Below are 16,558 nucleotides of genomic sequence, written 5' to 3' on the forward strand. Positions count from 1 at the left end.
AAAATAATTGTTATTTTGGGGAGGATTATTTTGTATTATGGCACTGCGGAGCAAGCAGCGCAGATGGTGAGCGGCCCAGACACATGTTATTCGGGATCTTTTCCGGTTGGACAGTGCTGGAGTGTAGTCACAAATGAAATAAAGAGAATTATATCTGTAATTTTTATATGGCTCAACCAGCTGCATACATTTAACAAATCGTGATTTGACGCTATGACCGACAAAGAACGGAGCAGTTACTCGTATATCATCCCCTAAAGAGCCAAAAGTAAATAGTAACTTTAACGGGATTTTCATAACCAGCAGTGCCGACTAGCAATCTAGTCGTCTGACATACCTGTTCGACCACTCGAATTTACATTTTCCGCGATTTCCCGAAATCTCTTTAGGCGAATGCCGGGATGGTTCCTTTAAAAGGGCGTGGTCGATTTCGTTCCCCAATCTTCAAACAATCCAAGCTTCTGTTTTGAATTCGATATCGATGGGACGTTAAAACCTAATCTTCCTTACTTTTTTTTTTTTTTTTTTTATTCACCCGTTTAGAAGAAGGTCGCGCTGTTTTCCTCACAGTAAGCGAACAGTTTTAACTCTAGTTGTGAAAAGTAGTTACGCTCGCGTAGTCGTGGGTACTATGGCCTATTTCGAAATGATAATAAAAATATCAGTATGTTTTATTTATAAACTTTTTATTGTACTTTGAATTAAAACGTCACAAACGTACTATTTAGCAAAATCAATGATAGGAACTTACATTTTTATTCTAATCTACACTTACATAGATTAAATTAGGAATATGCCATCGAAGAAAATTGCGTTGAAACTACTAAACAGAGATCTAAGAAACAAACAATACTTTTTTCTTAAATTTAAAAAGTCCTCCTTTAAAGCATCAAAGCAAAAACTTCAAATTTCCTTCAACAAAAAAACCGACGATGGCCAAGTTACAAGCACTAATTACACAGTAGTTTAGAACAAGTAATGCAAATAGGCAGCTTGCATTTAGCGCTCGAATGTAGTCTTCGCTTTGTTACTAGTCGAACAGAAAGAGCACCTCTTTCTCTTATATCTCTCCAATTAATTATAGGGTGCTGCTAGTTGAAGTTTTAGAGTTGGAGCAGTGCTCATCGTAAGTTGTTTGGGAAGCTTTTAGTTATTTGGATCAACTGGCTTAATACTTCTTGATCGACAACTGGTGCAAGGCAGTGTGATAAGACAGGGTGAGTCACAAAGGCCTTTACAACGTATGGAATGATATAGAAATGTATTGAGATAACTTACAGAATAGGTAGATGTGCCATTTTGTAGCAAACATCCTCAAGTTTGATTCTCATAGTACATCAGTACTCCATTCCGCCACCAGTTAGCGTAATGCACAGTTAAAATGGTGCGGAGCGTGCTCGCTGTGATTTTTGGTTTCATAAAACTAAATCTGCAACAACTCATGGGCGTAAATTTCGCACCGAATATGCTAAAGAAGCTCTAAGCAAGCCTAAAATTAACTCTTGGCAGAAGAGCGTGGTTGAGGCGGGTTGTTCACTGCGACATGGTTTCCCAGGTCGGTGGATTAGCCATGAAGGGCCAATGGCATGGCCACCTCGCTTCCCAGACTTGACACCACTGAATTTCTTTCTCTGGCGGTTCATTAAAGACCTGTCTCTCCCCTACCAAATAATTTAGCCGACCTGAAAAATTGAATCTATGTAGCCGTTGCACGAATTATGCCCGGTTTCCTGCAACGTGGTTCAAATGGCTCTAAGCACCATGGGACCTAACATCTGAGGTCATCAGTCCCCTAGAGTTAGAACTACTTAAACCTAACTTAACCTAAGGACAGCACACACATCCATGCCCGAGGCAGGATTCGAACCTGCGACCGTAGCAGCAGCGCGGTTCCAGACTGAAGGCCCTAGAACCGCTCGACTAGAACGGCCGGCTCCTGCAACGTATATGGGAAGAAATTGATAACAGGTGGTATGTTTGCCGCATCGAAAATGGTAATAACATTGAAACCAAATCACACTTGACACTTTTATGTGAAACGTGAGGTTGTTTGCTACAAAATGACACATCTACCGATTCTGTAAGTTATCTCAATACATTTCTGCATCATTTCGTAGTTGTAAAGTCCTTTTTGTCTCACCCTGTATTATGGCTTCTGACACGAGCGTTTCTTGCAGGATATGCTTTATAGCACGTGTGAATCAATTTTTTCCCTAATAATAATATTCCTTCATTCACTTCAGCTTTATCTTGAATCTCTTCGCTGTCAGACGTTTGAGAGTTGTGATCACGACAGAAATTCTTCGTCATTGTCTGAAAACACATTATCTGAATTTGTGGCCAGAAGATGATTATTCACAGGTGTTCGATATTCAACCATTGCTGTAATACATCATATATCATTTCCGATTACTCTATCTGAAATAAAACAATAAAACTGGAGAAATAACGAAAAAGCAAGTAAGTGGCATATCTGTAGTGTTTGTTGCAGTAGGCCTACGCGTAATCCGATGCTGGCCTTAGGAACCGTGAGTGAAACACGCCTGTCAGACATGTGATTTTCAACTTAGTGCCGGAAGGTACCTAAAAGTTGGAGGTGGAGCGCCGGGGAGAGCTGTGGTCCCCGTTATGTTTTTCACACACATTCAAAACTGAACATGGTGCACTGGACCCACGACTACAGTTAAGGCTTAGATGAAAGTGAAATTTATATGGTATCCCACACAACAGACGCGCACGACATATTTAACCTACCCGTTATCAACACACTGGGGATAGTCAGGTGGAGGAAAAAAGTAAAACTCGTTCCGTAGAATTCGTGTTCACATGGAGTGAACTGGAGGCTGAGATACGTGTAGTCTATCAGCGACACGTGTTAGACCAGTAGGGGCTGATTTACATCCCTGTTTGCGTCCTTCCGATGTTATCTCGCGCTCATAAATTTTCAGGCTATCATTGAATTACGAGAAGGATGTGCACGTAAAAGTCGGAAGATTGCTTGAGCCATAGGGTCCCGAGCGACGGAGGTGAGTATTACTCTTCAAGAGTGTTTCAGATGTGGCTCTGGGACACACGTTAACAGGTTTACGTGGAAACTGACCGGGATGCGATTCTGCGTTATTTTCCAAAATATTGTAGAGGAAAAAGTTACGTTGTAATCGAATTAAAGCCACTACCCAAGTCGAGTATTTTCGAATAATAGTACCAGGAAACTTTTTTTGCGACGACTTTTCTAGAAGTAGAATGTGATCAGATATTCTGTTGTGTGTGGTCAGAATGCATGTAGAAGAAATTCATACTAGGGATCGACACGCCCGTGTATCAGGATTTGCTTTGCGCTGGGATGAGTCTCTGTTGGAAATCCCGCAATGTGATAGCGGATACACCAGTGTAATTATAGGTGGCCTCGTTTCCACGTAGATGCTGAGGTTATCGTGTTGAGAGATGCCGTCGTAAATGCAGTACGAGGCTACTACGTTATAAAAGAGTTGGAGGTCGTGAAGCGACCCGTAAAAAAAAGCAGGCATCTTTAAAACTTGCCGCTACAGGATTCTTTCTAGAAAAATATGGATGAAACGCTCTTAATTTTTCTTATTAAAAATATTTCTTCAATTTAATCTGCATTATGTACTGTGCGGCCTTCGATATCCTAGTACCAGTTTGAGGTACCTTAATAACGTTGATATTCATTAAGTACCACACGGAGCGTTGGGTAATCCAAGACTACTTTGTAACTGCTAACTATATTACTTTATTGCCTTGTTGTTGTTGTGGTCTTCAGTCCTGAGACTGGTTTGATGCAGCTCTCCATGCTACTCTATCCTGTGCAAGCTTCTTCATCTCCCAGTACCTACTGCATCCTACAACCTTCTGAATCTGCTTAGTGTATTCATCTCTTGGTCTCCCTCTACGATTTTTACCCTCCACGCTGCCCTCCAATACTAAATTGGTGATCCCTTGATGCCTAAGAACATGTCCGACCAACCGATCTCTTCTTCTGGTCAAGTTGTGCCACAAACTTCTCTTCTTCCCAATCCTATTCAACACCTCCTCATTAGTTATGTGATCTACCCATCTAATCTTCAGCATTCTTCTGTAGCACCACATTTCGAAAGCTTCTATTCTCTTCTCGTCCAAACTATTTATCGTCCATGTTTCACTTGCATTCATGGCTACACTCCATACAAATACTTTCAGAAATGACTTCCTGACACTTAAATCTATACTCGATGTTAACAAATTTCTCTTCTTCAGAAATGCTTTCCTTGCCACAGCCAGTCTACATTTTATATCCTCTCTACTTCAACCATCATCAGTTATTTTGCTCCCCAAATAGCAAAACTCCTTTACTACATTAATTGTCTCATTTCCTAATCTAATTCCCTCAGCATCACCCGACTTTATTCGACTACATTCCATTATCCTCGTTTTGCTTTTGTTGATATTCATCTTATACCCTCCTTTCATGACACTGTCCATTCCGTTCAACTGCTCTTCTAATTCCTTTGCTGTCTCTGACAGAATTACAATGTCAGCGGCGAACCTCAAAGTTTTTATTTCTTCTCCATGGATTTTAATACCTACTCCGAACTTTTCTTTTGTTTCCTTTACTGCTTGCTCAATATACAGATTGAACAGCATCAGGGAGAGGCTACAATCCTGCCTCACTCCCTTCCCAACCACTGCTTCCCTTTCATGTCCCTCGACTCTTACTACCATCTGGTTTCTGTACAAATTGTAAATAGCCTTTCGCTCCCTGTATTTTACCCCTGCCACCTTCAGAATTTGAAAGAGAGTATTCCAGTCAACAATGTCAAAAGCTTTCTCTAAGTCTACAAATGCTAGAAACGTAGGTTTGCCTTTCCTTAATCTTTCTTCTAAGATAAGTCGTAAGGTTAGTATTGCCTCACGTGTTCCAGTATTTCTACGGAATCCAAACTGATCTTTCCCGAGGTCGGCTTCTACCAGTTTTTCCATTCGTCTGTAAAGAATTCGTATTAGTATTTTGCCGCTGTGGTTTATTAAACTGATTGTTCGGTAATTTTCACATCTGTCAACACCTGCTTTCTTTGGGATTGGAATTATTATATTCTTCTTGAAGTCTGAGGGTATTTCGCCTGTTTCATACATCTTGCTCACCAGATGGTAGAGTTTTGTCAGGACTGGGTCTCCCAAGGTCGTCAGTAGTTCAAATGGAATGTTGTCTACTCCAGGGGCCTTGTTTCGACTCAGGTCTTTCAGTGCTCTGTCAAACTCTTCACGCAGTATCGTATCTCCCATTTCATCTTCATGTACATCCTCTTCCACTTCCATAATATTGTCCTCAAGTGCATCGCCCTTGTATAGACCCTCTATATACTCATTCCACCTTTCTGCTTTCCCTTCTTTGCTTAGAACTGGGTTTCCATCTGAGTTCTTGATATTCATACAAGTCGTTCTCTTATCTCCAAAGGTCTCTTTAATTTTCCTGTAGGCAGTATCTATCTTACCCCTAGTGAGATAAGCCTCTACATTCTTACATTTGTCCTCCAGCCATCCCTGCTTAGCCATTTTGCACTTCCTGTCAATTTTGTTTTTGAGACGTTTGTATTCCTTTTTGCCTGCTTCATTTACTGCATTTTTATATTTTCTCCTTTCATCAATTAAATTCAATATTTCTTCTGTTACCCAAGGATTTCTACTGGCCCTCGTCTTTTTACCTACTTGATCCTCTGCTACCTTCACTACTTCATCCCTCAAAGCTACCCATTCTTCTTCTACTGTATTTCTTTCCCCCATTCCTGTCAATTGTTCCCTTATGCTCTCCCTGAAACTCTGTACAACCTCTGGTTCTTTCAGATTATCCAGGTCCCATCTCCTTAAGTTCCCACCTTTTTGCAGTTTCTTCAGTTTTAATCTACAGTTCATAACCAATAGATTGTGATCAGAGTCCACATCTGCCCCTGGAAATGTCTTACAATTTAAAACCTGGTTCCTAAATCTCTGTCTTGCCATTATATAATCTATCTGATACCTTTTAGTATCTCCAGCGTTCTTCCATGTATACAACCTCCTTTCATGATTCTTAAACCAAGTGTTGGCTATGATTAAGTTGTGCTCTGTGCAAAATTCTACCAGGCGGCTTCCTCTTTCATTTCTTAGCCCCAATCCATATTCACCTACTACGTTTCAATCTCTCCCTTTTCCTACTACCGAATTCCGGTCTCCCATGACTATTAAATTTTCGTCACCCTTTACTATCTGAATAATTTCTTTTATTTCATCATACATTTCTTCAATTTCTTCGTCATCTGCAGAGCTAGTTGGCATATAAACTTGTACTACTGTAGTAGGTGCGGGCTTCGTATCTATCTTGGCCACTATAATGCGTTCACTATGCTGTTTGTAGTAGCTTACCCGCATTCCTATTTTCCTATTCATTATTAAACCTACTCCTGCATTACCCCTATTTGATTTTGTGTTTATAACCCTGTAGTCACCTGACCAGAAGTCTTGTTCCTCCTGCCACCGAACTTCACTAATTCCCACTATATCTAACTTTAACCTATCCATTTCCATTTTTAAATTTTCTGACCTACCTGCCCGATTAAGTGATCTAACATTCCACGCTCCGATCCGTAGAACGCCAGTTTCCTTTCTCCTGATAACGACATCCTCTTGAGTAGTCCCCGCCCGGAGATCCGAATGGGGGACTATTTTACCTCTGGAATATTTTACCCATGAGGACGCCATCATCATTTATCCATACAGTAAAGCTGCATGCCCTTGGGAAAAATTACGGCCGTAGTTTCCCCTTGCTTTCAGCCGTTCGCAGTACCAGCACAGCAAGGCCGTTTTGGTTATTGTTGCAAGGCCAGATCAGTCAGTCATCCAGACTGTTGCCCCTGCAACTACTGAAAAGGCTGCTGCCCCTCTTCAGGAACCACCCATTTGTCTGGCCTCTCAACAAATACCCCTCCGTTGTGGTTGCACCTACGGTACGGCTATCTGTATCACTGAGGCACGCAAGCCTCCCCACCAACGGCAAGGTCCATGGTTCATGGGAGGAGGTTTATTGCCTTATTAAATCACTATTATTGTAAAAGAAGACTCGCGAGTAATCCTCCACGTACCGCTCAGTTACAGCTTAAGTTTTTATCATCGGTCCCATTAGAGAGAGAGAGGCCAGGGAAATAACATTGTACATCAGAGAAACAGCAAGAGTGCATTTGAGCATCATTGACGCCGACAGTGATGATGAAATCGACATTGATGATGGTGATTTCCCTGAATCGCTTCATCTGAACGTCCGGGGTCGGCCCTTAAGTATGGCTCCCTTTATTCTTCCATTTTTAATTTTTTTTTTTTTTTTTTCCAGCTGAGGTAGTGCTTCGCGTCTAATGATCTCTGTATGGAGAAAATTTAAGCGCAGTAAAGGGACCAAACAGTAACGTCGTAAAACGCCCCCATAATGGTAACGCCACCTCCGTCATACTTCACTGTTGACACTACACATGATGGCAGGTAACGTTCTCGAGGCAGTCGACAACCCGAAAATTTCCGTCGGATTTCCACAGGGTATAGCGTCATTCTTCATTCGAAATCGCCCGTTTCCACTCATCCACTGTCCATTGGCGTCACTCTTTACATCGCATCATTAACGCTGACTAAAGGAATGTGCTCGACCATTGTAGTCCACTCTTTTTAACTCCCAACACACAGCCATTGTGCTGGTTGGTCTGCTTGTAGCGCTTTGGGACTCACGAGTCATTCCTTCCGCAGATTTCATGCAATTTTGTACAGCCACTCTCCGAATTGCTAGATGGTCCCTGTCCATCAGTGCTTGAGGTCTGTCTGGTCTTGGTTTGTCTGTGGTTGCTCCTCCACGTTTCCACTTTGCAATCGCATCACATCACAGTCAGTCGACTTGGGCAGCTTAAGAAGCGTTGCAGTGTTTCTGACGAATGATCTGTTACTGAGGTGACGTCCAAACGCTTGGCCGCTTTCGAAGTCACTCAGCTCCTAATACTGGATTCTTACTGCCAACACAATGCTCTCCTTCTCATGGTCCGTTCCTCGTGATAATAGTCATTTCTGCATTTCATATAGGTGTCCGGACACTTTTGCCGTGATCTGTTGTCTTTGTTATAAACTAAAATTACTATGGGTAATTGTCATCATCATCAGACACCAAAGGCAGCACCTTGATGACGTGGCTGTCCTTCTCTGTACGTCGCCGTTTTTACTGTTTTGTTGTAGTTGCTGTAATTCATTCCACTGAAAGCAATTTGTAATCTGAATGCTCTGGGGCTTCGTACCGATTTTTCCCAAGGATTTTCCCTTGGGTTAGGTGGCCCAACTAATCTGCTTTTTTTTCTATATCGCTTTAATCATTGTGCTTAGCTCTTCGATTTCTTTTAGCATTTTTTCGATCGATTTTCTTTCATTCCAAGATGTGTTTGTGGCTCTTTTCAATACTCGCATTGCCAGAGGTTCCAATCTTGTGTTTCCTTGTTTCTGCAGAGTCCACCCTTCACAAATATAGCTTGAAATGGTCGCAATAAGTCTCTTGATGAATTTCGTTCGTGTTTCCGTATTGAGGTGGTTGCTTGTTAATGAATTACTCTTATTTCAGTTGTTATGAGTTCATGTACTTCCCGAGTAGCAAAACTAACTTACTTGCACCAGTAGTTTATTTCGTACCTCAATGTTTGTCGTAACTTGTACGTTCAATTTATCTATCACCATTGTTTTAGTTTAGTTTCAATGTATTTTCAGTTTGTGGTTGTCCGAAACGTCGGAGAGCTCATGGCCTTTCCAGAATGTGCTAAAATTCCTGATATCGTCAGCAAACCGTGTACAATGTTTACCGCTCGTTTTGATCCCTTTTCTGCCGTCTTTCACTCTGTATATAAACAAATTATTTGTATGTATATAGCGTTTTGGTTGGTTATAATAATAATAATAATATTGTGTTGGTTGATGGGGGGGGGGGGGGGGGGCGAGGGGGAGGAGACCGAACAGCGAGGTCATCGGTCCCATCGGTTTAGGGAAGGACGGGAAAGAAGCCTATCGTGCCCTTTCAGATGAGCCATCCCGCCATTTGCCTGAAGCGATTTAGGAAAATCACGGATAACCTAAATTAGGATGGGCGTCCTCTCGAATGCGAGACCTGTGTGCTAATCACTGTGCCACCTCGCTCGGTAATAATAATATGAATTAACGTTATACAATATTGATTGTTCAGTAGCCTGATCTTGTGTGCGGGTGGTGGGTGGATGGGGGGTCAGTCTCCGGATCTGGGACCGTTAATTTGGTTCAGTATTTTGTGAAGTTAAGTAAGAAATTACGTAATCATCGTAGTCGAGCGGTCAGCGTGTAGGAAGATCCGAATTTTATTATTTTAAGTACTTTTTTCTTTAATGACTCTATTTCCTAATATAATTGTCTTCGCAAAACGCAATGTAATTCGACTACATTCAGTTACCGTTGTTTTAGTTTTGTTAATGTTCATATTACATCCTCTTTTTGAGTACACTGTCCACTCAGTTCAACTGCCCTTTCGAGTCGTGTGCTATCTGATATAATTGCAATGTAATTGCCAGAGCTAAAAGTTTTTGTTGCTTCTCCCTGAACTTCTTTCAAAACCCCTCACTGTTTCCGTTATATATACGCGGAGATATGCCCAATGATCCCGCTAGCGCAGATGCACACCAAACTCGATATCTCGTGGAAATCGGCGAGATTCCGCAAGTAATGACGCTAATGAGCAACATCGACAGTGCGAACGAGCGAGTTTAGTGCACTGGACTCGCATTCGGGAGGAGGGAGGACGACGGTTCAAACCCGCGTCCAGTATATCATGATCCGTGATTTCCCTAAATCGCTTCAGGCAAATGCCGGGATGGTTCCTTTGAAAGGACACGGTCGACTTCCTTCTCCATCCTTCGCTAATCCGATGGGACCGATGACGTCGCTGTTTGGTCCCCTCCCCCCAAATCAACCAGCCAATCAACAGTGCGTAGTGTAAGTTGAGAATTTGGGTCTGACGGGAGGCGTGGTGAGTTGGCTGTACGCTTGTGGTGATCACTGTGTCCAGACATCTTAGTGCTCAATGCATCTGCCTAGTCAGCAGAAGACACGGGTTCCAAATCCGGTCGGGCACAAATTTTCAACTTGCCCCATTGATATAAATCAATGCCCATTGGCAGCTGACAACTTTAATCCCTTTGTACCGCATAACTGCAGTCTGGCTTCTGTATCACTTGCAAATAACCGTCCATTCCCTGTATTTTATCCGCGCTACCTTCGGGATTCCCTACAGTGTTTTGGAACACGTATTATGTTCGAGTATAATGACTTCTCTGGAGACTAGAAATCTACTCTGTAGGAATCAGCATGGGTTTCGAAAAAGACGGTCATGTGAAACCCAGCTCTCGCTATTCGTCCACGAGACACAGAGGGCCATAGACACGTGTTCACAGGTAGATGCCGTGTTTCTTGACTTCCGCAAGGCGTTCGATAGAGTTCACCACAGTCGTTTAATGAAGAAAGTAAGAGCATATGGACTATCAGACCAATTGTGTGATTGGATTGAAGAGTTCCTAGATAACAGAACGCAGCATGTCATTCTCAATGGAGAGAAGTCTTCCGAAGTAAGAGTGATTTCAGGTGTGCTGCAGGGGAGTGTCATCGGACCGTTGCTATTAACAATATACATAAATGACCTGGTGGATGACATCGGAAGTTCACTGAGGCTTTTTGCAGATGATGCTGTGGTGTATCGAGAGGTTGTAACAATGGAAAATTGTACTGAAATGTAGGAGGATCTGCAGCGAATTGACGCATGGTGCAGGGAATCGCAATTGAATCTCAATGTAGACAAGTATAATTTGCTGCGAATACATAGAAAGAAAGATTCCTTATCATTTAGCTACAATATAGCAGGTCAGCAACTGGAAGCAGTTAATTCCATAAATTATCTGGGAGTACGCATTAGGAGTGATTTAAAATGGAATGATCATATGAAGTTGATCGTCGGTAAAGCAGATGCCAGACTGAGATTCATTGGAAGAATCCTAAGGAAACGCAATCCGAAAACAAAGGAAGTAGGTTACAGTACGCTTGTTCGCTCACTGCTTGAATACTGCTCAGCAGTGTGGGATCCGTACCAGATAGGGTTGATAGAAGAGATAGAGAAGATCCAACTGAGAGCAGCGCGCTTCGTTACAGGATCATTTAGTAATCGCGAAAGCGTTACGGAGATGATAGATAAACTCCAGTGGAAGACTCTGCAGGAGAGGCGCTCAGTAGCTCGGTACGGGCTTATGTTGAAGTTTCGAGAACGTACCTTCACCGAAGAGTCAAGCAGTATATTGCTCCGTCCTACGTATATCTCGCGAAGAGACCATGAGGATAAAATCAGAGAGATTAGAGCCCACACAGAAGCATACCGACAATCCTTTCCACGAACAATACGAGACTGGAATAGAAGGGAGAACCGATAGAGGTACTCAAGGTACCCTCCGCCACACACCGTCAGGTGGCTTGCGGAGTATGGATGTAGGTGTAGGTGTAGATGTAGTGTATACCAGTCAACATTGTCAAAAGCTTACCTAAATCTAAATAGTCGTGACAGCGCTGCAGTACTGACATTCAGTGACGAATTTTGTAGAGGGTAGCTAGCTCAGCGGTCGGTCGGCAGCGCGCTGTCGACAGGACGTGCTCACGGCTACGTGACTGTGGAGCTGTACGTATTGCCCTCATCGCATCGGACTGGTCCACGCTCCGGTTGTTATTGGTGTTCTGCGGGGGAGGAGCTGGTGCACGGCTGTAGGCTGTCTAGGAGAGGAGAGCGGAGGGAGATTACGGGTGACGCGCGAGATAAGCCGGCAGCGGCCGCCGGCGCGCCGGGCGTCCAGTCCGCAGGCAGCGATGGCCGACAAGGGCCCGTCCGCGCTCGAGCTGGTGCCCGTGCTGCCGCGCTGCCCGCGCTCCTACGGCAGCTTCTTCACCCACTACTGCGTCCTGCGCGCCGCCGCCCCCGCCAAGGGACAGGTACTGCACCGCCTCTTCCCTCTGCGTCCTCGTCGTGGCGAAATGACGCCGGCAGTGTGCATGGGAGCATATATTTCATTGGGGTGTATTGAACTTACCGATACGTAATAGTGACAGACTGATCTGCAGCTGAGCCCGAGGTCTAGTTCAGATTGGGTTGTCGCAGTCTGCTTGTGAGCCGCCGAAGGCAGTGAACGTATTTTCACGGGAGTAACAGTAATCCTTCTTACGGGGCATATTTCTCGCATATTATATTTAGGTGAGTTGTTTATGTGCGCCAGCTTGATTACGTGAAGCAGGCGGCTGGTATCGGCATGTCCAAGATTTCCGCTATAAAGGAACGTTGGTCTTAAGTACAGACTGTGCGTTCTGGAAGTGCGTCATTAAATCATACGTGCAGTTTTCCTTCGTTGTTTATTGTTCTCACACAGTCAAAAAGTGTCCTTAAGGAGAGTAGGTAAAAACGTGAAGGTTCTAATAGTACCACCACTTGCAAAGTGGGTTAGAAATCAGATTAATAATGTTGCTCACGCAGCATACGTTGGCTTTATCGGGCAACAACAAAGTTATTGACTGTGGATGGTATCGTCAGAATGGAAATAATGAAGTCACTGTAGAAAAGTCATTAATTTTGGCACTTATCTTGAATGGATTCCCACGTAGATTTCGTCGAAGTTTTGTATGGCTCATCTTGTTGTTTCTAGGGTGATTTCACTTTAAATGCTAGAAAGTACAGATCTGTATTTTAGCAATATTTGAAAATCTAACAAATGCGTTTTTCAGGAAATTCTTAATGATCAAACAATCCCTGGTCATAACAATGGTATGGTAGAAATAATTTTTGACTTTGTGTTCACGATCCACATTTTTATTAAACTTCTTGTAAATTCAAATATACTTCTTCTTAATTGTCACATCATCAAGAAAACAGTTGTGTATCAATCTTCATATAGTTAATTTCCACTTTAACCAAACACAACACTTGACTGTTCTTTTATAAAGCGAAATAACAACTTAACTTATGCAAAGTGAAACAAAGACTGCTCTGTGCGCATTCGCGCCAAACCAAATGTGAATATTGTCACAAAAATATGTCTGTTACTTCGCAGAAAAGTAGTACGATATTACTGGTATCGAGAACTGCGGTTGGAGTGCCGTAATGGTCACGTAAATAAAGAACCATTACAAGGTGAACTTTCTTATATATCGTAAAGTGTTTTTCTAACTAATGACGGATGGACATAGGGCCGGCCGGTTTGGCCGAGCGGTCCTAGGCGCTTCAATCTGGAACCGCGCGACCGCTACGCACGCAAGTTCGAATCCTGCCTCGGGCATGGATGTGTATAATGTCCCTAAATTAGTTAGGTTTAAGCAACTCTAAATTCTAGGGGACTGATGATCTCAGATGTTAAGTTCCATAGTGCTCAGAGCCATTTGAACCATTTGAACTGATGAACATATTTCAGTCGAAACGAATGTGCGTATTCGGAATCGAACAAGGAACACAGTCGAAACATGCATCTGTTTCGCGACTATTCTACGTAGCATACGATCGTTACTGAAGCAGGTATATTTAACGAAATCCTTGGAAAACGTGGTAGATTAAAAAGATCGTGTAACGCCCTCGTTAGGTCTCTAGTCTTCTAGTTAATACATAATGTTACGTCTGCAGCCGGGTTATGCAGACGGCGTTAAACCAGATTTGAGCAACACAATTCGGTAATTATCTCCACATTGGGCTGATTCTGTTAGGAAAATTTCCGAAGACTTCAAATCCGGTTTTCGTTCCCAAATACAATGCTTATTTTACTTCTTACAAATAGTTGCATCGTGAACGCAGCATAGTAGTTCCTCGTAAAATAAATAGAGAAAACCGCGTACACGTCTGTCACTGGCATTTTTAAGTCCGATTTACGTGCAGAAATCAGTTCGGAATGGTGTTCCAGCAGACGGGGGGAATGCGACTATTGGCGTTGCCGAACGCTTATCGCAGTAGGCTAAACCCGCCTCGTTATGTCGTTAAAGAGGGGAAGTTCTCCAGGATATTGTGAGAGCTTCTCTGTGACTCTCAGCCAGACATGTAACACTGGAAGTGTGTCGGTCTACAGGCTCTCCCGTCGAGGTCTCATCCTATTACCAATCCATATACAATTGCACACACGAATAATTTGCGAATTAAGATTGCGCGTATCCTGAAGCGTGCACTTAAGTTCTTGCTTTTCGAATTGGGCACCAGAGCTATTGAGTTAACATAAATTGGGAATAGTGATGGTCTTTTCAAGTAAGGTATGAGCTACCTAAAATATCAACGAATTGGGACCCTTCGACGTGAAAAATTCCGCAAACCATTTCACTGTTTTTAAGGAGGACACAACGATACGCCAGTCGTCACTAACGTTTGATGTATTCGTAATAAAATGGAAAACTCTACACGATTGAAGGCTGTGAACCTCGTGGCAGAACTATCCCTCATTGTATCTCGTGTTTAATGTTATTTGCTTCTACGAGCGAATGTGCGCTGCAACTAATTTAACGTTTACTGTGCGATTCGTACGTGAGCAACGTATAAGAGAGATGCATTTTCCTACGTTCTTCAGTGGATATTTGTTTTCTTTTTGCAAGACACTCACCATCCTTTTTGAATGTCGTTCAGCCAAGATGTTCAGACACTTACGTAAGATTCTCATTGGAATTAAAGTAAACTATTGCCACCCATCTCTATACACTTTAGGTATTGACACACAACGCCCACAAATACTTACAGTAGATAGGTCGTAGATGTCTTTCGTAAGTAACGTCTTTTGTGAACACCGCACAAGTTTCTCAATTTATTACAATGAAATAAAGCTCAAATTGGTTATTCTCACCTCCTCATACCATTCCATATCCGTACGTGCTGTCACTCCCACTATTTATTTCACCAGTTTGTTGACGTGTTATCTTTCTAGTTTCGTCAGCAGTTACTTCAGTAATTGGGGATGGCCATTTCCTAACAACAGAGAGAAATCCCGTGACGATACTAGCGACACTAGCACAGTTCTGTACCATTAATACTTCATTTTTGCATATCACTTCTCACGGTTTTTTAAATGCATTTAGATTTGTTTGTAACAAGATCACGTATACCCGCTGAAGGTAGGTCACCGCTGTTGCTGTCAGTAATACGGCCACGTGATCAGCGGATGACGAATGACATAATTACTTAACAGTGAAATTAGGGATTCGCTTCGCCTTCTGTCATTTCTTACACACACACTTACTAGGCTGCAGTAAAAAAGATCCTCGAATCGTCTGTATTTTCGTGAGACTTCTGTGCACGAGTATTTTGGAGAGAAGTTATGTGCAGAAGCGAGACGGAGCGAGATTCGCCCTTCCCTTCTCCGGTCAACAGAGCGTCAGGGTCTGAAAACATTAAATTGGCTCCGGAGCTATCGCTGTGTGACGTGACGTGTTACGCCCTGGGCGGGGCTTGGCCAAGCAGCAGTTGGTTGGCGCTCCACAGTTTTTGCGTCATGCCCACTACTCGTCGCCTTTACTGTGTCATTGCACACGGCTGATTGCCTTCCCCACTACCTGCCAATTCGAGATCGCTTTTCTTCTCTAATTACCTCATAGTCGACGTCTTCCCGGTGGGTTCGGTATGCGATTGTTCCCTTAAACTCAGATTCCTCGTAATCGATGTCTTACAGATGGGTTCGGTATGCGAGTATTCCCGTAATCTCAGCTTGGAATTCCTGAAGGCAATAAGTTCTCCCTGAAGTCAAAAAGTTCTTTTCGCGATCCTATCGAGAAATTTTAGAGAGCCGGAATTTGCGACAGACTGCAGAATAATCGTACTTCCAACAACATTCGTCTCGCGTAAGAGCCGCGAAGAAAAGATGAGGGAAATCAGGGCTCGTACGGAAGCACACAGATAATGTAGTTCTTTTTCCCTCGCTCCATTTGCCTGTGGAACAGGAAAGGGAGTGACTAGCAGTGGTAGATGGTATCCTTCGCCATGCACTTTATAGTGTCTTGTGAAATATGTATGTAGATGAAGATGGGATGTTAAACACTGATCTCTTTTCTCACTTCCCCGCCTCCGTAACCTATGGCTAATTCATTAGTGCGGCAGTTGGTTGAAATCATTTTGAATAATGAATTGTCATAACTGCAATTTCATCTAAAACATGAGAAGTAAAGTTTCTCATTACCAAACTGTAATCTAATCTCCTGAGTTACATGATAAGCCTGTCGACCTTGTTAAAAATGGTCTGAGGATATGTGCTTCTGCTGATGGTCTTCTGTCCGTCAGATCGTTAGATGGTGCCAATGACCCAGATTCTCGCCTTCATATTTCTCGTGTTGAATAGACCTTCTGTCTAGTTCAGTCATATAAACTTGACGCACACTACATTCCACCACGCACTCAACGGTGTCTTAAGCGAAGTAGTTCTAAACACATTAGTCGAACTTCACAGAGGAAACCTTCTATTATGTGCGAAGAAACAAAAAATATTTTGAATATGTCGTGAAAAACGAA

The 16,558-nt window shown here is 42.9% G+C and overlaps 1 protein-coding gene across 5 annotated transcripts in view; it reads left to right on the top strand.

The window, feature by feature from the left end:
• LOC126473637 (kinase D-interacting substrate of 220 kDa) overlaps positions 1-16,558 on the top strand; it is a 383,513-nt gene that overhangs the window by 206,338 nt on the left and 160,617 nt on the right. Inside the window, exon 1 of one of the 5 annotated variants that reach the window (XM_050100876.1) lies at positions 11,941-12,036. The exons of the other annotated variants lie outside the window; for them this stretch is intronic. The gene's annotated coding sequence lies outside the window, so the exon portion shown is untranslated. Of the gene's footprint in view, positions 1-11,940; positions 12,037-16,558 lie in introns of those variants that run through there. 5 annotated transcript variants of the gene reach the window in all.

The sequence above is a fragment of the Schistocerca serialis genome, chromosome 1 (genome assembly GCF_023864345.2).
Source record: "Schistocerca serialis cubense isolate TAMUIC-IGC-003099 chromosome 1, iqSchSeri2.2, whole genome shotgun sequence".
Taxonomy (NCBI): Eukaryota; Metazoa; Arthropoda; class Insecta; order Orthoptera; family Acrididae; genus Schistocerca; species Schistocerca serialis.